The sequence below is a fragment of the Triticum urartu genome, chromosome 7A, assembly GCF_056163025.1.
Source record: "Triticum urartu cultivar PI428250 chromosome 7A, HENAU_Tu73, whole genome shotgun sequence".
NCBI classification, from domain to species: Eukaryota; Viridiplantae; Streptophyta; class Magnoliopsida; order Poales; family Poaceae; genus Triticum; species Triticum urartu.
Genome location: NC_141879.1, coordinates 99820366 through 99831923, shown reverse-complemented (window position 1 = coordinate 99831923; position 11558 = coordinate 99820366). Strand labels below are relative to the sequence as shown.

Sequence of the window (11558 nt, the reverse complement as noted above, 5' to 3'; positions counted from 1 at the left end):
CACCGAGTTGTTGTCAATGCTGACGATGATCCCTGCTTGTCAGTGGCAGCCGTTCTATGATTGATCTAAATCTCAGAAAATATGTACTGGCCCGAGCTTGTGAGCCTATAATAATTTTGAAAAATGAGAACGCTTGTGCCAAGTCTAGGACTTGGTTCCACCACAAGTGCACTGCAAAATTTGTAACAAATACAACATGCTGATAAACTTGATAAATAAAGAGAAGAAAAAAAAGAGTGGTATATAATGTGATTTGTTTTAGTTCCAGAGAAACAGAATTTGTAACACATACAGCATGCTGACAAACTTGATTAATAAAGAAAAAACAAGATTGCATATAATATGATATGTTTCAGTTCGAGAGAAACTTTGGAGGACATATATTAGATGGATCTAGTGTGAGCTAATAGAAATTCCAGCCTATTTCCGAACAGTGATCCGAGTGGCAAGGAATTCACTGAAGCAATTAGAGGTAAGAAGAAGTAGAGAGGAAGAAAAAAAAGACAAACAGAGAAAAAAAAAGATGGGGGGCGTTGCGAGAATCGAACTCGCGACCTCTCGCACCCAAAGCGAGAATCATACCACTAGACCAAACGCCCTTTGTTGCAATTAATTAACAGTTCATCCTAATAAGCTTTATTTAGTTGTCCACCTCAAGGAACAGCTGACCGGCCTGCTCGAGGCAGCACAGGAGTACAAAAAAAACGTATACATGCAATAAAAAATAGGAAGAAGGGAAAGATTAGTTACTGTGCTGTGAAGCTAGACATGCAAAAAGCATATGACAGGGTAGAGTGGAAATTCCTTGAAAAAATGTTGATACAGTTAGGCTTCCATGGAGAGATAGTAATACTATTGATGGCATGTGTTACCTCAGTTAAATATAAATGCACATTCAGTGATCAAGAGACTGAAGGATTTATCCCTAGCTGAGGGCCCAGGCAAGGAGATCCCTTGTCACCTTATTTGTTCTTGATATGTGCCAAAGGTTTATCTAGAGCACTAGCTCAACAGGAGGAGGTTCGTGCCATTGAAGGTGTCCGGGTGTGCAGAAATGCACCATTATTTTCGCATTTATTATTTGCTGATGATTCCCTTATCTTTATGAAAGCAGACATGGTTAATGCAACCTCGTTGAGGCGGGTGTTGGATGAATATTGTGCAAGTTCAGGCCAGATGGTAAGTGTGGGGAAAAGTGGTATTTTTTTCAGTCCTAATGTGAAAGTGGATATGAAAGCTCAGATTTGCAATGAACTAAATATCATGACCGAGGCTATTTCTGACAAATACTTGGGATTACCATCCATGGTAGGTCTTGACAAAAGTGATAGCTTTGAATATCTGGTTGAAAGAATTATTGATAGGCTCAAAGGATGGAAAGAGAAAAAAAATTCTATGGTTGGGAAGGAAATTCTTCTAAAAGCCATTATCCAATCCATTCCAGTGTTTGCAATGGCAGTTTTCAAAATCCCAAAGAAAGTGTGTAAGGATATTACTAACGCAATGTCAGCTTTCTGGTGGGGTGACACTGAAGAACAAAAAAAGATGCACTGGTTTGCATGGTGGAGGATGTACCTCCCAAAAATTAAGGGGGTATGGGATTCCGAGATCTACATGCGTTCAACCTGGCCATGTTAGCGGAGCAGAGCTGGAGGTTGATAACACACCCAGAAACCTTGTGAGCACAAGTTCTCAAAGCGAAGTATTATCCGGATGGTAATCTACTAAATGCAAGTCCTAGGAAGAGCTCGTCATTTACGTGGTAGAGTATCATTGCGGGTCTTCAAATCTTCAAAACAGGTCATATATGGCGAGTTGGGACGGGTGAAAGGATAAAGATTTGGATGGATCACTGGATTCCTCAAGGGACTTCAAGGAAGGTAATTACACCCCGTGGTAATACCCTTCTGTCTACTGTGAATGTAATTATCAACCCAGAAACTGGAGGATGGGATGAAGATTTGGTACGAGACATTTTCTTCAGTATTGATGCATATTGAATTCTCAAAATTCCATTATCCTTTGACAAACAGGAAGATTTTGTGGCGTGGCATGCCACAAAGAGTTATTGTTTCTCAGTCAGATCAGCGTATTACATAGAATGGGAACACCAGTTTGGGCCGAGGATGAGGAGAGAGCCAGTAGAAACTTCATCACATAACCCTGTTTGGGAGATCCTATGGAAGCTGCAAGTTTCGAGCAAGATAAAAATCTTTGTATGGCGTGCCCTACAAGGAATCATACCTGGGGTTGGTGTCTTAGAGGAATAGACACATCAGAGTATCTCCAGAATGTCTGATCTATCATTCAGGGCTGGAAGACATACGTCATCTCACCTTCACATGTGCATGGGCGCAACAAGTATGGAAATCCCTGGGGCTAGATGATCTCATTGATTCTGCTCTTCTCACAGATCGCTCGGGTTCAGTCATATTGGAAGAACTACTCATGTTTCTGATGAAGAAATCTCCGGTCTTGGGACAACTCAGGCTCCAAGAAACCATTGTTGTGGGAGCATGGTACATATGGCCGGAACATCGTGAGGTCGTTGATGCCGCTTGAAGCTACGTCGGTATTTCCCCAAAGAGGAAGGGATGATGCAGCACAGCGGCGGTAGGTATTTCCCTCAGATATGAAACCAAGGTTATTTGATACGTCTCCATCGTATCTACTTTTCCAAACACTTTTGACCTTGTTTTGGACTCTAACTTGCATGATTTGAATGGAACTAACCCGGACTGGCGCTGTTTTCAGCAGAATTGCCATGGTGTTATTTTTGTGCAGAAATAAAAGTTCTCGAAATGACCTGGAAATTTACGGAGACACATTTTGGAATTTATAAAAAATACTGGCGAAAGAATCAATACCAGGGGGCCCACACCATGTCCACGAGGGTGTAGGGCGCGCCCCCCTAGGGCGCGCCCCCTGCCTCGTGGGCCCCCTGAGCCTCCACCAACCTCAACTCCAGCTCTATATATTCACGTTCGGGGAGAAAAAACAGGGAGAAGGATCCATCGTGTTTTACGATACAGAGCCGCCGCCAAGCCCTAATCTCTCTCAGGAAGGCTGATCTAGAGTCCGTTCGAGGCTCCGGAGAGGGGAATCCGTTGTCGTCATCATCAACCACCCTCCATCACCAATTTCATGATGCTCACCGCCGTGCATGAGTAATTCCATCGTAGGCTTGCTGGACGATGATGGGTTGGATGAGATTTATCATGTAATAGAGTTAGTTTTGTTAGGGTTTGATCCCTAGTATCCATTACGTTCTGAGATTAATGTTGCTATGACTTTGCTATGCTTAATGCTTGTCACTAGGGCCCGAGTGCCATGATTTCAGATCTGAGCCTATTATGTTTTCATGAATATATGTGAGTTCTTGATCCTATTTTGCAAGTCAATAGTCACCTACTATGTGTTATGATCCGGTAATCCCGAAGTGACAATAATCGGGACCAATCTCAGTGATGACTATAGTTTGAGGAATTCATGTATTCACTAAGTGTTAATGCTTTGTTCCGGTACTCAATTAAAAGGAGGCCTTAATATCCGTTAGTTTCCAATAGGACCTCGCTGCCACAGGAGGGTAGGACAAATGATGTCATGCAAGTTCTTTTCCATAAGATGACTATATTCAAAATACATGCCTACATTACATTGATGAACTGGAGCTAGTTCAGTGTCACCCTATGTTATAACTGTTGCATGAGGAATCACATCCGACATAATTATCCATCACTGATCCATTGCCTACAAGCTTTTCACATATTGATCTTTGCTTAGTTACTTTTCCGTTGCCACTGTTACAATTACTACAAATCTGCTACTATTACTTTCGCCACTGTTACCGTTACTTCCATACTACTTTGCTACTAAATAATTTTCTGTAGATATTAAGTCTTTCAGGTGTGGTTGAATTGACAACTCAACTGCTAATACTTGAGAATATTCTTTGGCTCCCCTTGTGTCGAATCAATAAATTTGGGTTGAATACTCTACCCTCGAAAACTGTTGTGATCCCCTATACTTGTGGGTTATCATTACCGAACCAGTAGGAGAACCAAGCAACACAACGTAAATAGCCCCTATCCACAAATAACAACACCTCGCAACCCGACGTGTTAAAGAGGTTGTCAATCCCTTTCGGGTAACGGTGCCAGAAATTGGCATGCGGACGGGAATAAGTTGTAAATATTGATAGATCAAACCCGAACAAAATAAATAAAGATAAATTGCAGCAAGGTATTTTTGGTTTTTTGGTTTAATAGATCTAAAAATAAAAGCAAATAAAAGTAGTTCGCAAAGGCAAATAATATGAGAAAGAGACCTAGGGGCCGTAGGTTTCACTAGTTGCTTCTCTTAAGGAAAATAGCAAACGACACTACTGGAATCAGAGTCAACCAGCCCTTTGCCGTCAGCTGGCTGAAGGTAAAGAATGTCTTTGCCATCAGTTTGAAGAAAGCTGACGGCAAAGGTCATGTTTGTCATCGGCCAGCTCTTTGCCGTCCGCTAGCAGATGGAAAACAGATTTGGTGGCCCACTAGCGAAGACCACCTAACGACCACTTTCGTTGCCGTCCGAGAGCGGACGGCAAAGTTTCTTTGCCGTCCGCTAGCAGACGGCAAAGAAAGTGGCCAAACTAACGTACGTTAGCTAGGCTCTTTGCCGTCTGCTGGTAGACGGCAAAGAACCGTGCCCTAAAAAAATGCCAACGACGCCCGACCAATCTCTCTGTCCCCACTCTCTCTCTCTCTCTCTCTCTCTCTCTCTCTCTCTCTCTCTCTCTCTCTCTCTCTTCGTCCCGCCCCCGTGCCGCGCCGCCCCGCGTCACCCCGTCCTCGTGCCGCCGCCCCGCGCCACCCTCATTGCAACGTCGCCCCCGCCACCCCGGCGAGCCCCTCCTCCGCCCCGCGCCACCCCCCTCACCGCGTCGCCCCGCCCCTATGCCCGAGCCGCGGCGCCCCCTCCTCCAGCTCGGCACCGTCCTTCCCCCTCCTCCGCCGCCGCCGGGTACCGCCCCCTCTTCCAAGATGTCGAAGCGAGGTATGGCGAAAAATTCCCCCTTCCTCCATTTCTTTCTAGCATGATTTGTTCCTGTTCTTGGTGCAAATTTGGTGGTGGTTTAGGTTTGTCGGTGGTTCATATGTGGTGTAGAAGATGCTTAGGAATGAAGTTGTACTAGTGTTTTTAGTATCAGTTAGGCAGAAACAACAAAGTTTGAATTCAGATTCTATTAAGTGAATAAGGACAAAGTGACTAGCTGTTAAATTCATGTTGTATATTGTGTGAACTGGGATTGTTACAGAATATTGAGTGTGAATCACTTGTGTTTTGCGTATTGTGATCATTGTAGCATGGTAATCTTGCTCATATAGTTAGTTTACAACTATGATGATAATTTGAAAGAAAGATCTTGCTTCCTTGTTTAAACTACAGAGACCAGTCCCAGATGATAATTTTACCGGGTTATGGTGATACACTTTTTGTTTTAGTGAATCCCATGCCTAATTTTAGTGAGAGTCTGAAGAAGCAAGCAACCGGAATAATTTGCCACTTTGTATTGTTGATTTCTGCTCAAGTGTTCAGTTCTGGGCCGTAGTTTAGTTTAGTTTAGTTGATATGCTTCGCCACCAGCACCTTATTGCAATGACATGCTCACAAATTGATCTATTTTTCCATCTTCTCTCAAGGCCAGTTCAGTTGTAGGCAATAGTTTCCATTTAGTTGTCTTCAAGTTCAGTTCTGGGCAAGATTTTGCAATTCGGTTTAGTTCAGTTAGGGGCAACAGCTGCCATTTAGTAAAATTTAGAATTATGCACATGCAAAGGTTGCCATTTTGTGGAACATTCAAGTAAATATGCACAATTTGGAACTTAATAATTCTTGGTCAATATTACTGCATTTATCCTCTAATGATTTATTGGTGATGACCATAATATTACTGCTAATGTACCTATGATCAATTTGTCTATGATCAATTTGAAACATGAGCATTACTAATTAGTCTCTTCTTCTGCTTATCAGAGATGGGGGGAGGCCGCCACCACAGGCTGCGCTCTGCCACACTGAAGTACGAGTTGGATGCTTTCGAGTTCTTCACTATCATACTTGAGAATTCCTCCGGGAGGCAGGTATATAAAAGGAGAGATCTCCCCTTCACACATCTCTTTATGATAACTCTGTTGTTTGCGACATCACTCCTTGACCCACACTGCAGAGGATGCCTGACACTTTTATGAAGATGCTGGACGGCCATCGGCCAAGGAATGTGAAGCTACGACAGGCCGACAGCGGGCTTCGCAGGCATTGGGACATGGAGTTGGTGATCAGGTACGACCACATGTACCTGTGTCGTGGTTGGGAGCAGTTCTACCATGCCTACGACCTGCGGCACGGGTACTTCCTTCTCTTCAGGTACGACGGCGACGCCATGCTCACCATGAAGGTGTTCAACACGACTATGTGTCGCATGCGCTACCAGGACGACGATGATGCCAGTACGTTCTGCCTCTTCTTCCTCTACATTTAGCTTTGTCTCACATCGATTGTTAACGGTCATTATTGCATTTGCTCATCCAATGGGAGCAGCAGCAGCTACTCTGGCTACAGCCAAAGCAGCAGCGACTCTGGCTGCAGCAAAAGCAGCAGCAATGATGATCCGGAATGGATTGGGGAAGAATAGGAGCATAGTGGGGATGAGGAGATGCAGACTGACGATGGGCAACAGATGGTGGTGGCTGAGGATGACCTAGCGATGGTTGTGGCTGACGATGGGCAAGAGATGGTGGTGGCTGAGGATGACCTAGCGATTGTGCTGCCTGAAGATGGCCTCGCGATGGTGGTGGTGCCTAACAATGACCTCGCTATGGTGGTGGCACTGACGATCCCACAGCCGGGCGACATGACCATGCCAATTGTGGTAGAATACTACATCCCACTGCCTCCACCGCCTCGCCGCTCTTGGCGCATTAGGATGAGGAAGGAGAAGGAGGAGAGGAAGGAAGAGTGAACTATGTCAAGTATGTCAGATCTCTAAAATGATATATATATATAGCCCGTCTCTTCTGATAATATTATCAGAATAGTTATTCTGATAACACTTCCGTACTGCATGCTCAATGCGAGAGCACTGCACTTTCTTTAACAAGAGCACTGCATTACAGAGACTAGTGAACTTCGTGTTGGAAAAAACTGCGCGTAGTGTTTTTTCGGTACTGTTTTTGCTCTAATTTTTTAACCGTTTATCGAAACGAGGCGTGTAATATACCGTTGGAAAGCTACGGATTAGGCGCAACTTCACCATGTTGAACACTTTTCGAGATTCCTCACGGTTTAAGCGCAGTTTTGAAAATGGTGCGGCCCACAACGAGTGGCAGCGAGCGTTTTTTCGCATTTTTTTTCTAAACCGCTCGTCAGAATGAAGCAAATGATACACCGTTGGATAGATATCATCGAGGCGCATCTTTTTCATATGTATTTCTTTCTCTAATTCGTTACGGTTTAAGAGCAGTTTCAAATTTACTAAATCGCGGAATTCTGTTTAAAAAAATCAAATTTTCGATACTGTTTTCGCTCTAGTTTTTTAACTTTTTGTCGAAACGAGGCGTGTAATATGTCATTGGAAAGCTATGGACAAGGCGCAACTTTCATATGTAGAAATGGTTTTGAGATTCTTTACGGTTTTTAGTTAATTTTGAAAATCGTGCGGCTGATGACGAGAGGCAGCGGCCGTTTTTCTCGAAATTTTTACAAACCGCTGGTCGGAATGATTCAAACAATACGCCATTGGAAAGATATCGACGAGCCACAACTTTTTCATGTAGAACACTCTCTTTAATTCTTTACAGTTTAAGAGCAATTTCGATTTTACGGAAATGCGGACACTCTGTTTTTCGCGACACCTAAATCGATGCGGGTACTTCATCCGACTGAAAACCGCACTACTTTGGACGAAAAGCCACACTGCATCAGACGGGTAAGAGAACTGCATGGTTTCTTTTATTCAAACGCAAATTTTTCAAGGACAAGAAAGTAGAGTGCACTTCACATCTGGTGTAAATGAACCTCAACACTACCAAGAAGTGAACCACATTACTTTTCTTCGCTTCCGTAACAATTTTTTTGCACTTATGAGATGAACAACATCATACGGCCGACCGCACTGTTTCAGAATGAAAACCGCACTGCATCGGACTTGCAAGCGAGCTGCATAATTTCTTTTGTCGGACGTTATTGTTCTCATATGAGTTTTTGTTGTCTTTTTTTTTAACTTTTTTTATGAACGAGAGTGGACCGCAGGGCAAGTGAACCACATCATATATCGAAGTGAACCGCATTACCATCTTATTGTTTCGCTAAATATTTCACACTTTCATGTTAGTGAAAACCGCACTACATCAGACCAAAGAGTCATGCATTAGACAAGCAAGTGAACCATTCAGTTGAGGCTAGTGAACCTCACATTGTTTTTTATAAATGTTTCACGACTACATAGTCGATGCTATCGAACTGCATTAAATTTTCTGTCTTTCTTCAGAAACAAAATGTCAATGAATATGCACTGCATGCAATAACCGCACGCCCATAGATGATGAACTGCATCCATCGAGCGAGTGGCACGTACTGCACAAATACATTGTGGTCACCGGAGTTCATGACCACTAGTAAATTGGACAAACAGACGCTTATGAAGAACACACACAAAATCTAAACTGCAACGGGGACCCAAGCTAACCTCCTTGCACAAAGCAAGCAATAATATGAAGAAAAAAACTGCATGGCTGATTCATCCACAAGCGAACAACATGATTACAGATTTGTCGGACTTAACGCGCACATGTGCTCTTCGTGTGAGCACTGGACGCACTGCCTTCCCGGACTTCACCAACGCGCCTGCCATACTACACGTGCACACGAGCAGGCCGACGAGCTGGCATGGCTGAAGCAGCGGTCCGCGGCTGGAGGCATGTAGGTGGGCCAGGGGGCTGCTGCGGTCCATGGGATGCATGCACGCGAGGCTGGAGACGACGAGGCAGGCGCTGCCCTCGATCCCGTCGAGCAACAGGGCGCCGGTGACGATGACCCTCACCGGATCAGGGCGAGGTGACTCATGGGGGAGAGGATCCAGGTACGGGGAGGCGAGGCATGGGCCCGACCGCTCGAAGCGGAGGCAGCAACATGAGTTGAGGCGACCGTTGGATGTGCTCGATGGTGGGTGCCCTCCTAGCCGGGGAGTAGGCCATTGCTGCCAGATCTAGGAGAAGGAAGGAGGCTCACGGCCGTGAGTGCCCGGATCCCAGCCCGGATCGACCGGTATAGCATGAACGACGGGGAGGAAGGGGCGCCATGGCGGTAGAGGTCCTGGCGGCATGCCCTGGATCTGATGGAAAGGCGGGGGGAGAAGGAAGGTATGGCGCGGGTCAGGGAACCAGCAGCCGTGGTGGCCGGCGGCGAAGGGAGGTTGGAGAAGGCAGGGTCAGGGGGCTGTTGGTGGGGAACAAGGTGGAGGTGTTGGGTCGGGGATGGGTGGGGTGGGGGGAAGAACGAATGAGGCGTTGGTTGGGGTGGGCGGTTTCGTTCGGGTGGACGCACTGTTATCAGAATAAGAAATTTGTGTGTAGAATAAGAGTCTTAAGGGTGTTATCATAATAGACCCACCCTATATATATATATACATAAACACTATTCTGATCACGGGATCAGAATAATATTCTGATCACAACATGAACTTCCCGAGTAACGCGCCTGACCTTCCCCGAGTACTAGGTTGAACTTCAGCTAAAAGGTGTCCAAATGGAGATTGCGATATACCATTGGATAGCTATGGACATCAGTATCATGACCCAAGTTAAATTTTTGGCAAAATGTAAGCGGTTTAAGAGCAGTTTTGAGAACTATTTTTTCTTCATACAAAAAACGTGAATCGTATTTTTGATCGCATTTCTAAACCGTTTATCGGAACAAGGCAAATAATATGGCGTTGGAAAGCTGCTGCAAAACCGCTCCTTCCATATGTTGAAAGTTTTCTCTAATTCCCTACGATTAAAGAGTAATTCGGAAAATCGTAGAATTTCGCAAACCAAACAACCGAGTTCGTATTTTCGATGCCATTTCTAAACGGCTAATCCAATTGAGGCAAATAATATGGCATTGGAAAGCTTATGAAAATGCGCTACTTTTTCATGTTAAAAGTTTTTTCTAATTTTGAACAGTTTAAAAGTAATTTAGAAAACGGTACAACTTCCACCGAGTTCGTATTTTTGAGCTAATTTTTTAACCGTACGTCCAAATGCAGCAAATGATATGGCGTTGGAAAGCTTGAAGAAATGCGAAATGTTTTTGTATATATTATTTCTCCTAATTCATTACGGTTTTATGTCAGTTTTGAAAATGGCTAAAACGTATTTTTGCGTAATTTATACAAACTTTATCGGAATAGGGCAAATAATATACCGCTGAAAAGCTACGAAAAATGCGAAACTTTTTCATGTTGATGGTTTTCTGTGATTCCTAGCCGTTTTCAAGTAATTGCGAAAATGGCGAGATCATTCGTTCTGCCTTTGTCGCGAAACAGATTTTTTCAAAAATGCACCGCGTGAAGAATCTGAACTTCTCGTCGCGTGTACCTGAACTTCACTCTGCTTTTTCACGTGCTTTTTTTGCTCGTAGGTCTCCGTCCATTGCTTGTAGCTCTCCATCCACTCATCGAAATTGAGCAAGTGATATACCGGTGGAAAGCTGATGTAAACATGCAACTTTCCCGTGTTGATCGTTTTTTCGTACTCGCGACGATTTTAAAAGTTTTTCATCTCAAATTCATTCACTATAGTAGTCGAACTTCCTGTTGTTTTCACATTGAACTTCTGTGGCATATTTTCGTTTGTAATTTTCTTATCCATTTCGCCAGTGTTACAAAAATGATATTCTTGTTGTACAAACTTCTCTCACAATATTTTTTTTAACTTTCTCTGACCGAGGACTTTAACTTACACAAATGATTTTCCTACCGTTTTGAAATAAATTAGAAAATGATGAGATCATGATTTCTGCCTTCATCGCGAATGAAAATGCACTGTGTGAAGTAGTTGAACTTCTCAGGCATGTCTGTTTGAATTTCACTCTGTTTTTTACGTGCTGTTTTTTGCACTGCGTGAAGTAGTTGAACTTCTGGGGCAAGTCTGTCTGAACTTCACTCTGTTTCACTTTATTGTATTTTTCTTATATGAAATACGCACCATGTAGTACGTGAACTTCCCGCTGTTCTCACTTTGAACTTCTCTCTGGTTTGAGATAATTATTTTAAAACACAAAAAATAACATTTTTTTATGTATTTTGGACATCTAAATACACGGTGAACCTCTCTCACACAATTTTTTTTAACTTTTTCTCACCGAGTACTTGAACTTCTAGCAACCATTTTTTCGTTTATGAGTTGTTTTTAAAACTGCAAAAAATAGCGTTGTGTTTTTTATTTTTTGAACAGGTAAATCCTAGGTTTTAATAAACTCCGAACTTCTCTGTTATTTCAATTTGAACTTCACCTTTTCATATTTTGAGT

At 43.5% G+C, this 11558-nt stretch overlaps 1 non-coding gene across 1 annotated transcript; it reads right to left on the bottom strand.

Moving 5' to 3' along the window:
• Positions 1 to 527: 527 nt before the first annotated feature.
• Positions 528 to 599, bottom strand: TRNAP-UGG (transfer RNA proline (anticodon UGG)). The gene has a single exon. It is a non-coding gene; the product is annotated as a tRNA-Pro (tRNA).
• Positions 600 to 11558: the final 10959 nt, after the last annotated feature.